At 34.2% G+C, this 15439-nt stretch overlaps 1 protein-coding gene across 1 annotated transcript in view; it reads right to left on the bottom strand.

Moving 5' to 3' along the window:
- The window catches only part of LOC119080206 (beta-1,3-galactosyltransferase 5), a 31888-nt gene extending 18308 nt beyond the window's left edge, over positions 1-13580 (bottom strand). The window contains exon 1 of the mRNA XM_037188445.1: positions 13037-13580. The gene's annotated coding sequence lies outside the window, so the exon portion shown is untranslated. The remainder of the gene's footprint in view (positions 1-13036) is intronic.
- Between the last annotated feature and the right edge of the window lie 1859 nt (positions 13581-15439).

Raw genomic sequence — 15439 nt, 5'->3', positions numbered from 1 at the left:
GATTCGATTCTTAAAGTCATTAACTGAAGTTTATTTCGTTCATTCATTCATTTGTTTGAATTTTTCTAACGTGAATGTGAATGACATTTAGATGGTATTTCTTTACTCGGATGGTATTTTATAACTCGGATGGCATTTGAAATGACTTTGATCTATAGGACTCCAGTTTTCAAGTAAACTCACTAGGTTAACATTTAGTGGGAATTGAATCACTCATCAACTGTATGTGTAATACAAATTGTGTGTACACTGTACACTTACATTGATTCTGGCCAACACACTGCTGGCATGAAAGTATACAGACAGCATAGAAAATAAGTGAATGCAATTGGACAGTGTATCGAGAGATATACACTGTTAAACTCCATACAAACTTTTTATTATTTTTTGACATTCGAATCTATAGTTCATTGCCAGCAGTTCGTTGCTCTGGCTCGTTCATTAATTTATTTCATATTTTCATTTCAAAAGGTGAAACTCATAGAAGGAGGATGGTGAAATGAATTGATCGGATGACCTGTCGTCTTAGCAGAGGTTGTTGAATTTTCTTTCACTTTACCTAAAGTAATTACACGACAATGTAAAGGAAAATATCTATTAAAATCACGATCATGCTATGGCAAAGCTCATTACGGCATACCCACCTAAATGGAATTTAACTTTTGACATTAATGGTACTGACATTTGACTGATTTTGAGAGTTATCGTTTTGATGGTAATACGAAGATTGTAAAACAATGAACGACACAGTTTAAAGTACTGCATCGTCCATCACATCAACCTATTTTATATTGATTTTTGTGGATATTAAACGAAAAATGTTAAATGCATTTTATGTTAAAAGGGGAGAAAACTGTATCTATGCACTTGTACTATCCATTGTACTTATATGTAATTGTATATTATATGTACAATTGAAGGATACAATTAAAAGCTACCAACTTTGGATCACACTCACCACATACAAACAGTAGAATTTTATCGCTAAATCATTTTTAATTCCTGTAATATGTCAGTAATGGAAACAGCTCATTTAAATAGTGTAACTCTATTAAATAACTGATAACTTCTAAAAAAAATCGTTATAATTGCAAGAGTTTTTGAGTTTTTATCGTTATTGCGTCCCTTCATGTTACATAAACATAATGAATCATTTTCTCGCACATAATACATTCACATTACCACTTACTACACATTGAAAGTAGTGACTGTAAAAAAAAGTTTGTCTGGCTGACGCGGCATCCATTATCATCATTTAAATATTAATGGGCTCGGATAAAATTTTAATCACCAAGGAAAATGCAGTGTTCATTGTTTGCATGTAATGTTTAATATTACTAAGTGATGATAAATCAAATTGAGATTCGCGAATGGTGGAACTTTTCTTTTGAGAGACAGTTCATGTTCATCCAATTCAATGCGATTGATTTCAACTGATAAGCGTATTATAATGACTGTCAGGATAAAAATATTGTGGTGTTTGTATGTTCAGTCGATTTAAAAATTGAATATGAAAATGATGACTATGACTACTTCCCATAATTCATGGAAATACTTTTACGAATTTAATAGACCTCCTCTATATATAGATCACTCGTCGTAGGCGCATTGTCTTGAACAATGCCAAGACACTGATTTACTTTTGAACGCCTTTTCGCTCACAACGTTGGATAACTTTCAACAAAAACAAAGAAAACTAATTTCACAGATCCCATTGTAAATGCATATCGCAAGCTTTTCGAGTTTCCATGAACTTCTTTACTTCTATTCTATAAATAACGGAATTAAATTAAATTCAAGAATTATACTAAAATTACGAAGTTGTTGGCAGACGCGTTTATATCATCCAGTCGTATCATTGGTTATACACATCCCAGTTTTGGAGAACGGATAAATAAACGAAGGAAAATTACATTATTATTTTAGATCTGATTGTTTCTCTCGTATACGTATAACGTAAGATGAAACGGTAGGGAAGTTGCTGAAACGTGATTTCATTTTCGAACTGACACTGATACTTGAACCAATAATATGTTACGCTACAAACGGCAACAACACTCAGACGGTCAGATTGAGATTAATTTTACTTTTCCAATCAAAAGTGAACCGGATGTTGACCTCTAAATCAATTAAGAAAAATCTCTTGGCATTTTGATTAAAATTTTATTTAGTAGAATCGGAAGACTATTCAACCATGGAAATCTGTTCGGTGGCGGTACATGATGCTCGTACAATGGAATGATACCTTCTTGTAAGTTGAAGCCTCACAATTTTTGAATTTGAAGTAAATGAACTGAAAAATATTTTTCAAAACGAATGCGGAAAATAGTCCTTTTCTTCCCTCTCTGCTGAAACTTACGAAACAATTGTTGTGTTTACATCGAGAAAAAATTGGAAAATGCATATTCCCTGGTGACAGTAACACTCCCACAATGCAATTTCCCCTTTTTTGTATTAAGGAAATAACTAGTTCAACGCTATCTTTTCCGGGAATACTGTGAATACGGATCCACAAGACCGCATCCTGCCAACATAGCCTTAATTTTTCGAGTTCCAGATGTTTCAACAACCTTATTTTCTCCACTATAATGCGGTTAGAAGGTGGTGTTTTGTTGCCACTCTATCTGATGACAGTTCAGGTTAGAATTTTTTTTATTTTCTCACCTCTTGTTTCTCCCATGATATGGTTATTCACGCCACGTTTGGATGAAAAATTATGTATTTACCAAGGGGAGAAAATGAGAAATTCCAAGTTGGATCACTCGATTTGGAATTTCCTATTTCTCCGCGAAAATAACCATTTTTTTAGCAGATTCTCTTTGAGGATTGAATTAAGAAACAGACAGACATCAAATCATGCACATTTCTCATTGCACGTCATATTGATGAATTCCGTGCTATGAGATGACCGGGACAGCTTATACACAATCAACCGGTATACTTTGTACGAGTCTAAAATCTGCTAACGTAAGACTCTAAGACAACAATTTTAAATCAAAGTAATTGTACATAAAAGTGGTTGGTCTGAGCAAACACGTCGATAAATCCATTTCTCTCCCTCAGCCATAATTACGTTCCATTAGCAAGCTTGTGAAAACATAGACCTAAAACCGTACATCTCCCGTGTTTCGTTTTTTTTTCTTTTTGTTTACGAAGAGGTAAAATAAGCGCAGAAAAACGGGATTATCTAATTTAATCGACCAAGAGCTCAGCGTCGGTAAACAATTTCTCTTATTTTTATTATTGAATTCATCTGAGGGTATGTTAAATTAATGTGTGTGTGACGTCAATTAGTTGATGTTAGTTTATCCAGAGGTATTAATTTAATGCGAGATTTGATCCCCATTTATCATAAACATTCAACGTTCGTCTGCACAACGTACAAATCCGTAATAATGAAACGGAAATACAAAACAATTTTTGCTTCATAATGGATAAAGAAATACGGATTGTAATACAATAATCAATCTCACTTAAAGCCGCACACGAAACTCGCGTTACCTACGCTGAGTAATTATTGGTTTTTAATGTGGAAATGCCGGCATCGCAAACATTCTTCATTGTATGTACAATCTAACCAAAAATTTCGCAAAGTAACATCCAATTATTGTTTGAATATTTACACCAAACAAAAAGTGTCTACAATTTCATAATTTTCCTCCCTTGGGATGGGATGGATGATGAAGCTGAACTGTTTTTGTATTCCTCAACGATATTTCGGGTAATGTTTACATCATATTATACACACGCCGAATATGGTAGTGATCTACCACGCTCCACATGTAGGTGAAATGCCAAGAGACTTTTATTATATCTACCACAGAAATTTGTTTCGAAACAACGCCCACCTGAATTCGAATTGTTGCTGGTGAACTAATACACCCAAAATTGACAATTGATATGGTAATTATGACAAAGTTTTACTAATTAATATGCTAATCAGAGCGAATTTTCTGCTGTTTTACTAGGTAAATCAACCGAAAAGAAAATTTTGATAATTTGAAGACGTGCTGCGCATTGATAATCTGATGGAATCAAATATATTTTAACGAGAAACGACATGAATGGAAATCGGAGCGAACATCGCGCCGACCTTTATAATATTTTACTATATACAATTGTGTGCTTGCACTTAAGATTAAGAATACAACAGCCGAAATTAGCTTTGAAACTCTGCCTTCCTTTACTCAGATAACACATATACCCACAAAATCCATTCCGCACATGTATATTGTTAGACATTTCGTACACACTTTTTATACATGACATGACATGCAAAAATTGACTCGTGTAACAGGCGGTCCAGGCTTTGGATATGTTTCAATTCAAAATTAGGTGGATTGTATTTTTGGGTTGAAGAACGGTTAAAACGTGAAAAAGTTTCTAAGTCAGTTTTGTTGAGTGTACTACATCTCTGGACTTTACTTTCAGCGTTCATTACAAATTTCAACCGGGAAATATGCGCTTTTCAGAAACAGCCACTTGTTATCGACGATGCAAAAAATATCGAAAATATGTGCTAAGCGAAGTAATAGAATATTGTAACTAACTATTGTGGGTGGTAATTCAGTTAAAAAGAGCAACAGGTTTCATAATTTAATGCATTTACGTACTTCTACTCGATAATTTTTGATGTTCATTTTCGCATTTACCGACCAGAAGCACGTAAAGTGTGGTTCCAGATTTGTATTTTGACGAGTAGGAATACCGCCCTCCCCTCGGGTCGGGCTATAACGTATAACTCGTCAAAATAAAAATTTGGAAACACGGATGTGCTATTATGGATTATGTATGTATATGAGAGGACATTCCTTTTTCTGTGTTGTGCATCTCCTGGCCCATAATTGTCCTGAAGTCAATGATTCGATTCAAATTTTAATCTGTGATTTAAAGATCTCTAGACCTGGCCCTGTTCTCTTGAATTCAATGGTAATTAATGAACGTTATTAGTTGTTGGTCCAGCGTTAAGAATAATTCAATTTACCAATAACTTCATCAAATTGGTACCAATGGAAATAACATGGTAACCGTCAAGTGTTTTAAAATATTTGTAAAAGGAAGGCCACTCCAGAGAAGATAATCCCTTGAGGACAATTTTCTTAATTATGTCAAGAAATATATTAGTTCAAGAACTGGCGTGTCGACGGGAGACAGAGACGCCAAATGTTTTTTTTTTTTAATGTTTACGTTACAATCCGAAAAGTTAGCACAGAAAGCTCTGCACAAATTTTCACCTTCCAACTCAAATATTTCAACGATTAAATTCTCAATATTGATGTCGACATGATGGAAGGTATTTTAATTAAATCCTTACACAATGAAGAACATTGTGTTTTCATTCGAATTGACATATTCGAACCCTGGTCACGTTTGAAGGTTTGTATAAAATATTCAGATGTTCCGTTCGCGATGGAAAAAAAATCTTTGAAGTGTTTGATCAATACTGTTATACATCTTCGACATATCCATTCACCCATATGTTACATTTTCGGAAGCATTTGAATAGCTTTGCTGCGTGGCAAAATCTAAGCAACAAAAATTTATATTTCGTAAAAACAATAAAAAAAAAATTCTTTGACATTATGGTTTTAGTCAGTGAGGCATGTCCTTGTTCTTGTACCTTCAATATTATGGCACACGTCTGAGATACATATAAAAAAAAACTGTTGATCTCTTTGAACCAGCCAATTCAGCTTGGAAAATATTTTGTTTTATGAAATTTCATAAATTCTTTGTAAATTGAATCCTCTTGTCTAAATCAGAAATTTTAGGAATTTAAATTCCTTTAAATAGGCCCTGTAATAACTAACAATGTGTCTTTAATATTTGTGTAATCAAGAACATTATCAAACTTTATGCCTTTGTTCTAATCCTTTCTCGCTTTGAAGTAAGTTCTGAATAGGCCCACCCCCACCAAATAAAACACGATGTGCATGACTACGAAACATTGTTCAGTTTTGTATATATGAAATGTTTTACTAAACAACCCCATCCGTCATACGAGACTGACAATCACAATACATTATAATGCGACATAAGTATTATGCTCTTATGTTGACTTTAATGCTATTACAGCTATTTTCAGAATTATTTAGAATTTTCAATTTCAATGTCATACATTAGTGCCTAGTTTGAAAAGGATATTAATAGTAAGTAAGGGTTGTCACAACATAACACCGAAGGGTAAATAAATATATCACTCCATTGTCAATAAAACTTTCGACACTTTTGTTTCAAAATAGCAGTGAATGAAACTTTCGTTTGAATTGGCTGCGGTAAATTACGTAACGTATGAAGTTTTATATAGAGACTTCATGTGCCTTGAAAAAACCTGAGACTATTTTAGAATACTATTCATATTCACAGGAACCGGTGAACAGTTCTCTCCTTTGACAAGGCGCAATTGTCAAACGTCGTCCGTCGATAGAAGAAAGTATCCTGAAAACTGGAATTGTTTTTCTCAGGTTATCGAATTTCCCCTCACCGCAACTTCTACGTTTTATGCATTCAAAACGAGAATGTAGTTCGGTTTTGAAATTAATTTTTATTAGAACAATTCTAAGGAAATTGGGACTATCCTAGATAGTGATGATGATTGATTAATTTGAAAACCGGGATGAAATCATTTTAAAATTGAAAATGAAACAAAATGTCCGCTCCCCACCGATTTCCCTGCTTTCGTTCATTTTATGCTAAATTGCATTTTTCTTTATGTTACTACTGACGCAGTACATACAATACGCAATTACGCATCATTCATACCTTACTTTCAGCGAAATGATTACATTCTCCCTGCGACAATTTTAATATTTTACACAAAAATTGCGTACGAAGCCCCCCTTTGGATGTTGTGGATGTAATGTAATGAATACGAAATTCAACCATCGATATTATCAACAAGTCTTATGAATACGTAAGCTTTCGATACTTCAAATCGCTATGGTATTCATTTATACAAGTCCGTATAATTCAGGACCGTAGCTAGAACTTTGTGTCGCGATGGATAAACGTTCATCAGCAATTTTTTGGAATCCCATAGCCAGTAGAGGTTTGTCTAACAAACGTGAAATAAATAACCCAAAGCTTTCCAAAATTAGAACAATGCGAATACATGTGACAAAAATCAAAAGCGGATCAATGCCTGATAAGCTCCAAGCAAAACAGCGGATGTGAAGTCTGTCTGATCAGTAACACAAAAATATTTTTCAAATTCACTTGTTTGTCTCGAGCTGTTCAACAGCTGTGGTTCATTAGAATTTTTAATCTATTGAAACATTTGATTAACATTAGCATGATCGTTTGGTTGTAGTTTTATGTGCCACAGAGCGGATTTTTATTCGAAATTAAACGAAGCCACGTGAAACCCTACAGATGATTTAGGTGCCTGTTGTAAGAATCTTCTACAAAACAAAAGATAAAACGAGGAAAAGTAGAGTATGTTGATCCGAGGCTCAGCCGAGGTCAATAAACACACGAAAACGAGACTTTTAATTTTTATCCCGAATTATGTAATGGATCCTTTTAAGCTTGAAGTCAATTTACTTTACATCCCTACGGTTGCAGTAAGCGACTTTCAACGTGAAAAGTGCGGTTTTCGATGCATTACTTACCAATGAATGGGGGAATGAATCATTTGCCCCATTGGCAAGTAATGAACGTTTTTGAATGAAAGAATAGTTATGAATAACAAATCCGAATTTTTCCAATCCTAAGAACGAGAGATACTCAATAGAGGTCCGGATCGCGGTTCCTTAAAGCTACGGCTCTGATACAATTTATTTACATTTCTTCATAAAACCTCAACGGAAAAAAACCAGAAATATTTTCATCACATGAAAATAATTCTCATCGCAAATTTCAAAAAAAAATATTTCCAGTTAACGAAAGGTATAAATGATGCTAATTATTTAATTCATTCACATAATTTTGCCGTTCTATGCTCGTGCCAGAATTTGCGGACAAACTGGCTGTGATGTAAACTTGATTCCATCATAATTAGGCGATAAAATATGATTTTCACGCTGGAATAAATCACATTAATGGCTTGTTGGTTTGTCTAGTTTCCTTTTTTGAATAATTGCAGTAATCATTTCCAAAGTAAACATTAATTTTCCAGCGATGATACAGGCGTTTGAACATTTATCATCCGATTAGCAATGTTTATGATAAGCATAAGGAATGCTCATTGTCTGTGTGTGGGTGAGCATAATGTATAAGTACAATATTTGTAATCAGAGATTAAGCTTTAGATGAGCATGTTTATAAAACAATCCAGCAGGTATAATCATTTATTTGCTTACACACGAGCTAACACAACATAATTATCAAAGGGCTTGGAGCCGACGAGTGCAGCAATTTATAATGAATCGTTTTTATTGAAAACGATTTTAAATTGATTGCAGCTCATTGAAATTGATGATATAGTGCAGGGAAGTTATGTTTGTATTTTGCAACTGTAAATAATTGGTTAAATATTGTTCGTTAATATTTACCAATATTTGCCGATATTTACAGAAAAATTAAAACCATTTTTTTGATCTGTTAATAGAAATGTGTACACACTTATCGGCTGCAGGATACCGCTAGCAGATAAAATGGAGTGATTAACACCTTCCAATTTTTTGTTTGACGGAATCTTTTGAAAATGACCTTGCCGAAATCGGACATATAATTCTAGAAATGTTTTCTTTATATGTCGAGTTAAGTATTCAGCCCCAGAAACAAAAAGCCATTTTTTTTATAAATTCCTCGATGCTCGTGTAACTAGTGGGATCAGGGCCTTATATTTGACAAAGTTTCAAAAATTGTGTAAACATTTGTGAAACATTCGTTAAACATCCGAAAACATGCATTTTTCTTATGGAAATTTCATCAGGTAAATGATATGTACTTGTCCGTTTGGGGTGTCATGGGAAAGGTCATTGCATCTACTTTCGTTGTAAATGGGGTCTCATTGGATTTCATCATCATCTTGTCTTACTCCAACAAATTGCCTCCATCGCACACGATTCAGCGCCAAGGCTTTCACTTCGTTCCGAGTCTTTCCTTGGTCCTTGGCTTCTTCGATGATTTTCATTTTCCACGTAATCTTTGGACGACCCTTCTTCCTGTTTCCCTGTGGATTCCAATCTAGCGCAGCTTTCCCTATGTCTTGACTGGGTCTACGTAGAGTGTGTCCTATCCAATTCCACTTTCTTCTCCTGATCATTAATGTCATGTTCTCAGCACCGGTTATGCGCCACAAATCTTCGTTTGACATGACGTTCGGCCAAAAGATCATCAGAATTCGTGTTAGACATTGATTTGACAAAAACTTGGATCTGTGATGCTATCGAGTTCGTCACTTTCCACGTCTCACAGCCATATAACAGCACTGAGAGACAGTTTGTCTTGAAGATGCGAATTTTCAGGTTCCTTGAAATTTGTGATGATCTCCAAATGTTGTTCAACGCTCCAAATGATCGACGCTTTTAGGATCCGGGATTGAACATCTGCATCCGCGCCACCATCTTTTGTGATTATGCTTCCAAGGTATTTAAAGCTGTCAACTTCCGTTATTTGCTTGCCGTCGATGGTATGTACACAGTTTCCTGACGTGCACATACGAAGTATCTTCGTCTTTCCAGAATTCAGGTTCAAACCGACTTGCTTTCCGTAGTGAATAAGCGGGTTCCATTTGATTTCCATGTCTCTTCCAACGTGTGTCAGCAGACAAATATTGTCAGCGAAATCCAAATCGTCGAGTCGGGTTGTGATACTCCACTGGATGCTATTTGATTGGGCATTTGTCTCATTGGATTTAAAATTCATTATTTTTGTTGCGTATTGGATGCACTAGAAGTTTCCCAAAATAGTCAAAATTTTACCCATTTTTTTCAACTCCTCATGTCTTAATCCTCTTTTGCTGTTCATTCTGGGCAGTTCTTTAGATTCTGAGGATATTTTAAAGATAATAAATAATAAGGACTAACAAAAATTAAAGACGGTCTCTCGTAAACTCAGAGTTGCGTTCGAAGTGAACATTACCATCGACTTTACCTTCAGATGTCAGACGAAAAACTTTTATCAAATTTATTTTTTTTGACATAAAATTCTTGGCTAATTAATTATTGAATAGAATGAGACATTGCTTCAAGGCAAAAATTTATATACATGGAACAACCGGTTTTATTGACAAACGCACGATGAACGCGTCACGCGAATTAGAAACGATCCTTTAATTTATACTTTTCTTAGCGTTAATATGAAAACTTTTCCACTATACCAAAGCATAATTTGTTTATCATGTTTTCAGGGCTGAAACCGGCTGAAAAACTACCAAAGACAGTTTCACTCAAACAAAGAGGAAAGAAAAAAAAACAAATTTCGCAAAATCGTAAACATAACCGTAAGGCTATAGAGAATTATTGTTATTATTATGTCTATGCTTATCAGCGTATAAGGTCGTGGTCGTCATGTCTATATAACTCTTTATAGAAAGGTATACATATGTACGTATTGATTGGTCGATTAATAACAAAATGTAGAAGAAAAGGCTAATCAGACGTATTTTGTAAATGAATTTCATTTATTACGAAACATTCGATGTAAAGAGCTTCAATTAAGTGTTTCAACAACCTATTTGCTAATTGATGTTAAAGGGTTACACGGTTGTTTTCAATAGACTCAGAAATACTTCGAACTCTTTACCCTTTCAGCGATTTTTAAATTTTATTTGAATTAACATAAATGTAGACTAAACGACGGTATAAAGAGTACATCACATCGAAAAAGCAATTTTTAATATGGAAAAAAAAAGTTCTAGACAAGAATTTCAATTAGTTTCCCGACTTGAGAATTCTATGAGCATTGAAGCGCTGAAAATAGCACTCCCTTCATTTTCCATGTGCTATGCATACAAAAGTAAAATGTAGGGCATGTAAAATGCAAAACTCTCTGTAACTTCTTCACGATCTACCCGACCACAATTCACTGAATTATTTAAAATGAGAACGACCCACAAACACTTACTTTAATTAATATTTCATCAAGTACACAAAGTACTTTAGAGCAAAGAATAGAAAACTCTAAAGTAAACAAGACGCACATAGCAAACAAACTTGCATCTCGACGACGACATTAATATATCCCACTAGAAATACCACTTTATGTTAAGTGATTTATCAGAATCTCCTACGACGATACAAAATTGAATTATTTGGATTTTCGCGATGAAATGGAAAGCGAAAAAGAGCTTGAGGGTTATGTACACTTTGATGAATGTGAAAGCATAAATAAGACTTAGTGGTGATTTCGTTCGGGAGTATTGAAAAGCAAATAAAATTTCGATTAATTTCGTTAGATCAGTTGATTTATGCCATGTATACTATAGTGCCCCATGTGAACAACATCGAAACGAGCTGCAGAACTTTTTGGGTGTGACATTGAAGAATCGAATCTACTTTGTGTAGTAACTGAAATAGTCCCGAAAGGAATTTTATAAAAGAGTTGCAGTGGAGTAAGAACGTTCGAAACACTTAAGCGGGTATTGTCTGTATGATATATGATGGTGCCGCCATCTAAGTGTCTTTCGAGAAAGAACCGTTTCCGTCAGTTATAGACGACTAAAAGAATATCCGAATTTCGAAACGTCCTTTAATCAATGTGACGCGTACAAGTAACCAACCATCAACCGTCCTTCTCGCTCACAGTTGAAACATTGAGTTGTTAGATGTCAAACACGAATAAGAGTCAATCCACCTGTCCCGTGAATAACGAAAATTCAAACCAAAATATCTCGAAACGTTTCAGACTTTACTTAGAAATTTTGACGATGTTATGCGAATAAGACAAAGTTCCAAAGTTTGACAATTTCAAATCGAAATTTCATTCATTACGGGACAGTTCATGGAATTCACCATATAAATGGTGAAAGTAATGATGATAAAATCTTGCGTTTCTCTCCCAAGGAAAAGACGAACCCTCAATTAATGCCATTTTGTGGATCCTGCTAGTTTCTGAAACCGGTTAGATTCACCCGTTTTTAGATCAAAACTAAGAACAATGGAGTGCATCAAAATCATTTGCATTCAGTGAAATCGCTAATGTCGTGCCATAATATTTACTTGCCATGAATCAAATATACTCTTTATTTTGTGTCGTTTCTGTTTCACTTGAATATGGAAATAATGATAGTGTGATATCTACTCCTCGTTTACATTATGAATATGTATTATTCATTTAACTACATGACAACAAAAAAATGATTAAGACGTGATCTGGTATTGAGAAATTCTTGATATGACAAAGTTTAATATCAACACAGGGCAAACGAAACCGAACTCGTGATGTTACATAAATGATTTCATTGTTTCGCCAAAAATATTTTGGCTGATTATGTTCAATGAAAAATTGAATTTTCTGGGCGGATTTCTTTATGGCATAAGAGGAACTAGCACCCATCCTCTTGAATTGTTTTTTTTTTTTTTTTTGGTGGGACAACCACACACGACACACACCTGACTGACTGACCCATTAAACAAAACCATGAAACAAAAAAAAAACTGCTGAATACTGTCAGTTGACACGAAATATTGAAAAGACGAATCGAGGATGATGGTATTTTTTTGTGTGTTGAATGGATACAAACGCTGTGTATATAATGGACATTGATAACACCCTTATAATTAAACACATATTTCGCCGCATCACTATGTTAATTAATTAGTGCGACCTTAGACGTGTATTATACCTTACATTATACAACACCAGTCAATTTAATTCCGATGGATTGCCTTACATTGCCAACACATTATAACTTTTGACTAATAAAATAAATGAAATGAATTCGAATGTTCAACTATTTTAGTTTTCAAACACATGTTGTTCAGACAAGCCATTTTTTCAGACAATTTTTGGTAAATAATACAAACAATATGAGATGGACGCTTCAACGTAATATATATTATAGGGTCTCTGTACATCACGTTTGTCCCGTGTACTCATAACAGTGTCTAAGTTCAGTATATTTTGTATAAGGTGTGTGCACAGTACGTACCTTTTATTTTGATTGAATCCTACAATGAAATCCACTTTTGTTTATTAGTATATGCAGACGCTATCTTCTTTGGCACACAATAGTAAATATTTCTACCTTTTTGATTCACTTTTTGTTATCTCAATTCCGGATGATATGATTTTATCACATTACGTTTAGCAAAAAATCTGAACTTTTGTTACCGTTTTGCATTTAATATTTTTGCAACACTGTCGATCAACCATATAATCAAACAAGCTTTGATCTCTGTTATTATTTTTCGTATATTTTATTGAACCTTCACATCCAATACAATTTCTTGTATTTATTTATTTAAAAACACAAAATTTATCCGTAAACACGACCGTTTGAATCCTTTTTAATAATATTCCTTTAAAAATTTACTATCGCGTTCACACTAAAGCACATCCATATTTTATAGAAGGAAATATACATTCATTCAGTATTTACGAACCGTACGACCGTAACCAAACGTTTTAGCTGTGCGACCGCTATTTAGGCACTGCGCGATATATGATGTCTCTCCGTTCAAGTGTATACTCTGTTTTTTTTTCTGTGAAGAATAGAAATGACTTCGTTTTTGGTGTTCGGTATGGTTGTCTTGTTCTGTTCCGTACGGGTGGTTTTTTTCTTCCTCCTTTTCTCTGTATTATATAAAGTACGGTGTGCCGGGTTTGTGTGTATAATACTGTTTTTCAGTTTCGGATGCTGTATTGATTGGAGTTTTTATGGAGTTGGATTTAGGGTTGGTAATTGAGAAGAGTTTGTCTCATGTCTCACGTGAGTTGAAAGACTCGCAGAGAGGGCATTATTGATGTTGCATTTCGTGAGTAACGGTTATACCAACTTGACGTGGATGAATGCAACTTGAGAATGTTATAATGCATTTTTAGAATGCAATGTGTTGAATGGAGAGTGACGTTGTATTGTATATTATGTATGTATATCGGGAATGCGTGCAATGAGAAAAGGGACTGAAAGAAAATATCACAAAAATTCATTTGCGTTGAATTGTAAATTTTTACCTGTAATGAGTCGTTATATGTGCAGTTGAAGAATTTATTTATTCTATTCGTTAGGTACTTTTCATTTGTTTTGGCGTGTTCTTATAGAGGACATCACACAAGATACTTACTTAAGTTAAGCTAAAAACATGAAAATGGTGATTTTCGCCGGGAATGTTATGCACTATAAAGGCGATGTTCCTATCCTTGATCTAAACGTTTTAACATTTTAATGTTGATAACATAACAGTTGAATAGCCATCTGCAAAAGTCTAACATGAACATGTACATGCACACATTATAAATGAATATTTGACCCTATTTCTTGCGACTAAAGGGGTAACAACACACGCAAACTATTAAAGTATAAACTTAGAGGACAAAAATTTCTACAGATAACTTTCCAATACGTTTTATTGAAAAATCGACTTTCACATTCTCAGAAAGGTCCTTGTAAATGTTTCAACTCAAAGTTTTAACATTCTCACGTTGCTTTAGTCTCTTTGAAAAGGAAAAACTTAAAATAGTATATTACATACTTGTGCGGAAAATCGTTGTTTTGAAGTGTGTGGAGTTTGTATGCTGAGCCGAAGGCGATCAATACAGCACGAAACCCCCGAATGTAGACTCTTATTTCAGCTATGTCTCTTAAGTGAAACCAAATTATATAAATTCCACCCAAAATAAAAGTAAAATCTGCACAACGTTTCAGCAACAAAATCTTTTCACAGTTCACGCCCAGAGCTCATTTTCTGGTAACTATCGTGATATCGTAAGAACTACAGTCACGTGTAGTCACGTAATATTTTTTACGCTTCTTTTAACTGTAAATGTTGAACATTTTCTGTTATAAAACGTGATTTCGTTGTGAGGTTGGTAACATTAACATTTAACCCTACTTCGGCCTTGATAAAAAATTAATTGTTTTTCCTAAGAGTCCCAGGGTAATAACTATACCCCCAATGAGTTGATTGAAACCAATAAAAAATAATGTTCCTAGGGCGTGCACTTTGACTTATAGCTATAGCGTTGCATTCAGAATGTACACTAGATCTTCATTGCACCATTTGTACATTATACCCCAACAAGTTAGACACGAAAAAATGAACGTAGTATTTAATAACAGAGGAAAGTCGTTACATTATACATTTCGTTTCTCTCTTGGTATAATTAAATCCCATAGCTGAAAGTCTAACGGTTTTCCCAGGAGTTTGTATTTTCCAATTTCGTAAACAGACATAAAATTTGATATTGCTGTTTACGCTTCACCAATGAATGTGTACATTCAGCAAAGTCAATCAATTTTAATTTTAAAACTTAAATCGACCGAAAAATGTTACAGTTCGCAAAATAAATTAATTTCTGACTGAATCAATCTTTTTCATTAACTAGTTTAAAA

Source organism: Bradysia coprophila, unplaced genomic scaffold, assembly GCF_014529535.1.
Source record: "Bradysia coprophila strain Holo2 unplaced genomic scaffold, BU_Bcop_v1 contig_350, whole genome shotgun sequence".
NCBI lineage: Eukaryota > Metazoa > Arthropoda > Insecta > Diptera > Sciaridae > Bradysia > Bradysia coprophila.
This window is presented reverse-complemented; position numbering and strand designations above follow the sequence as displayed.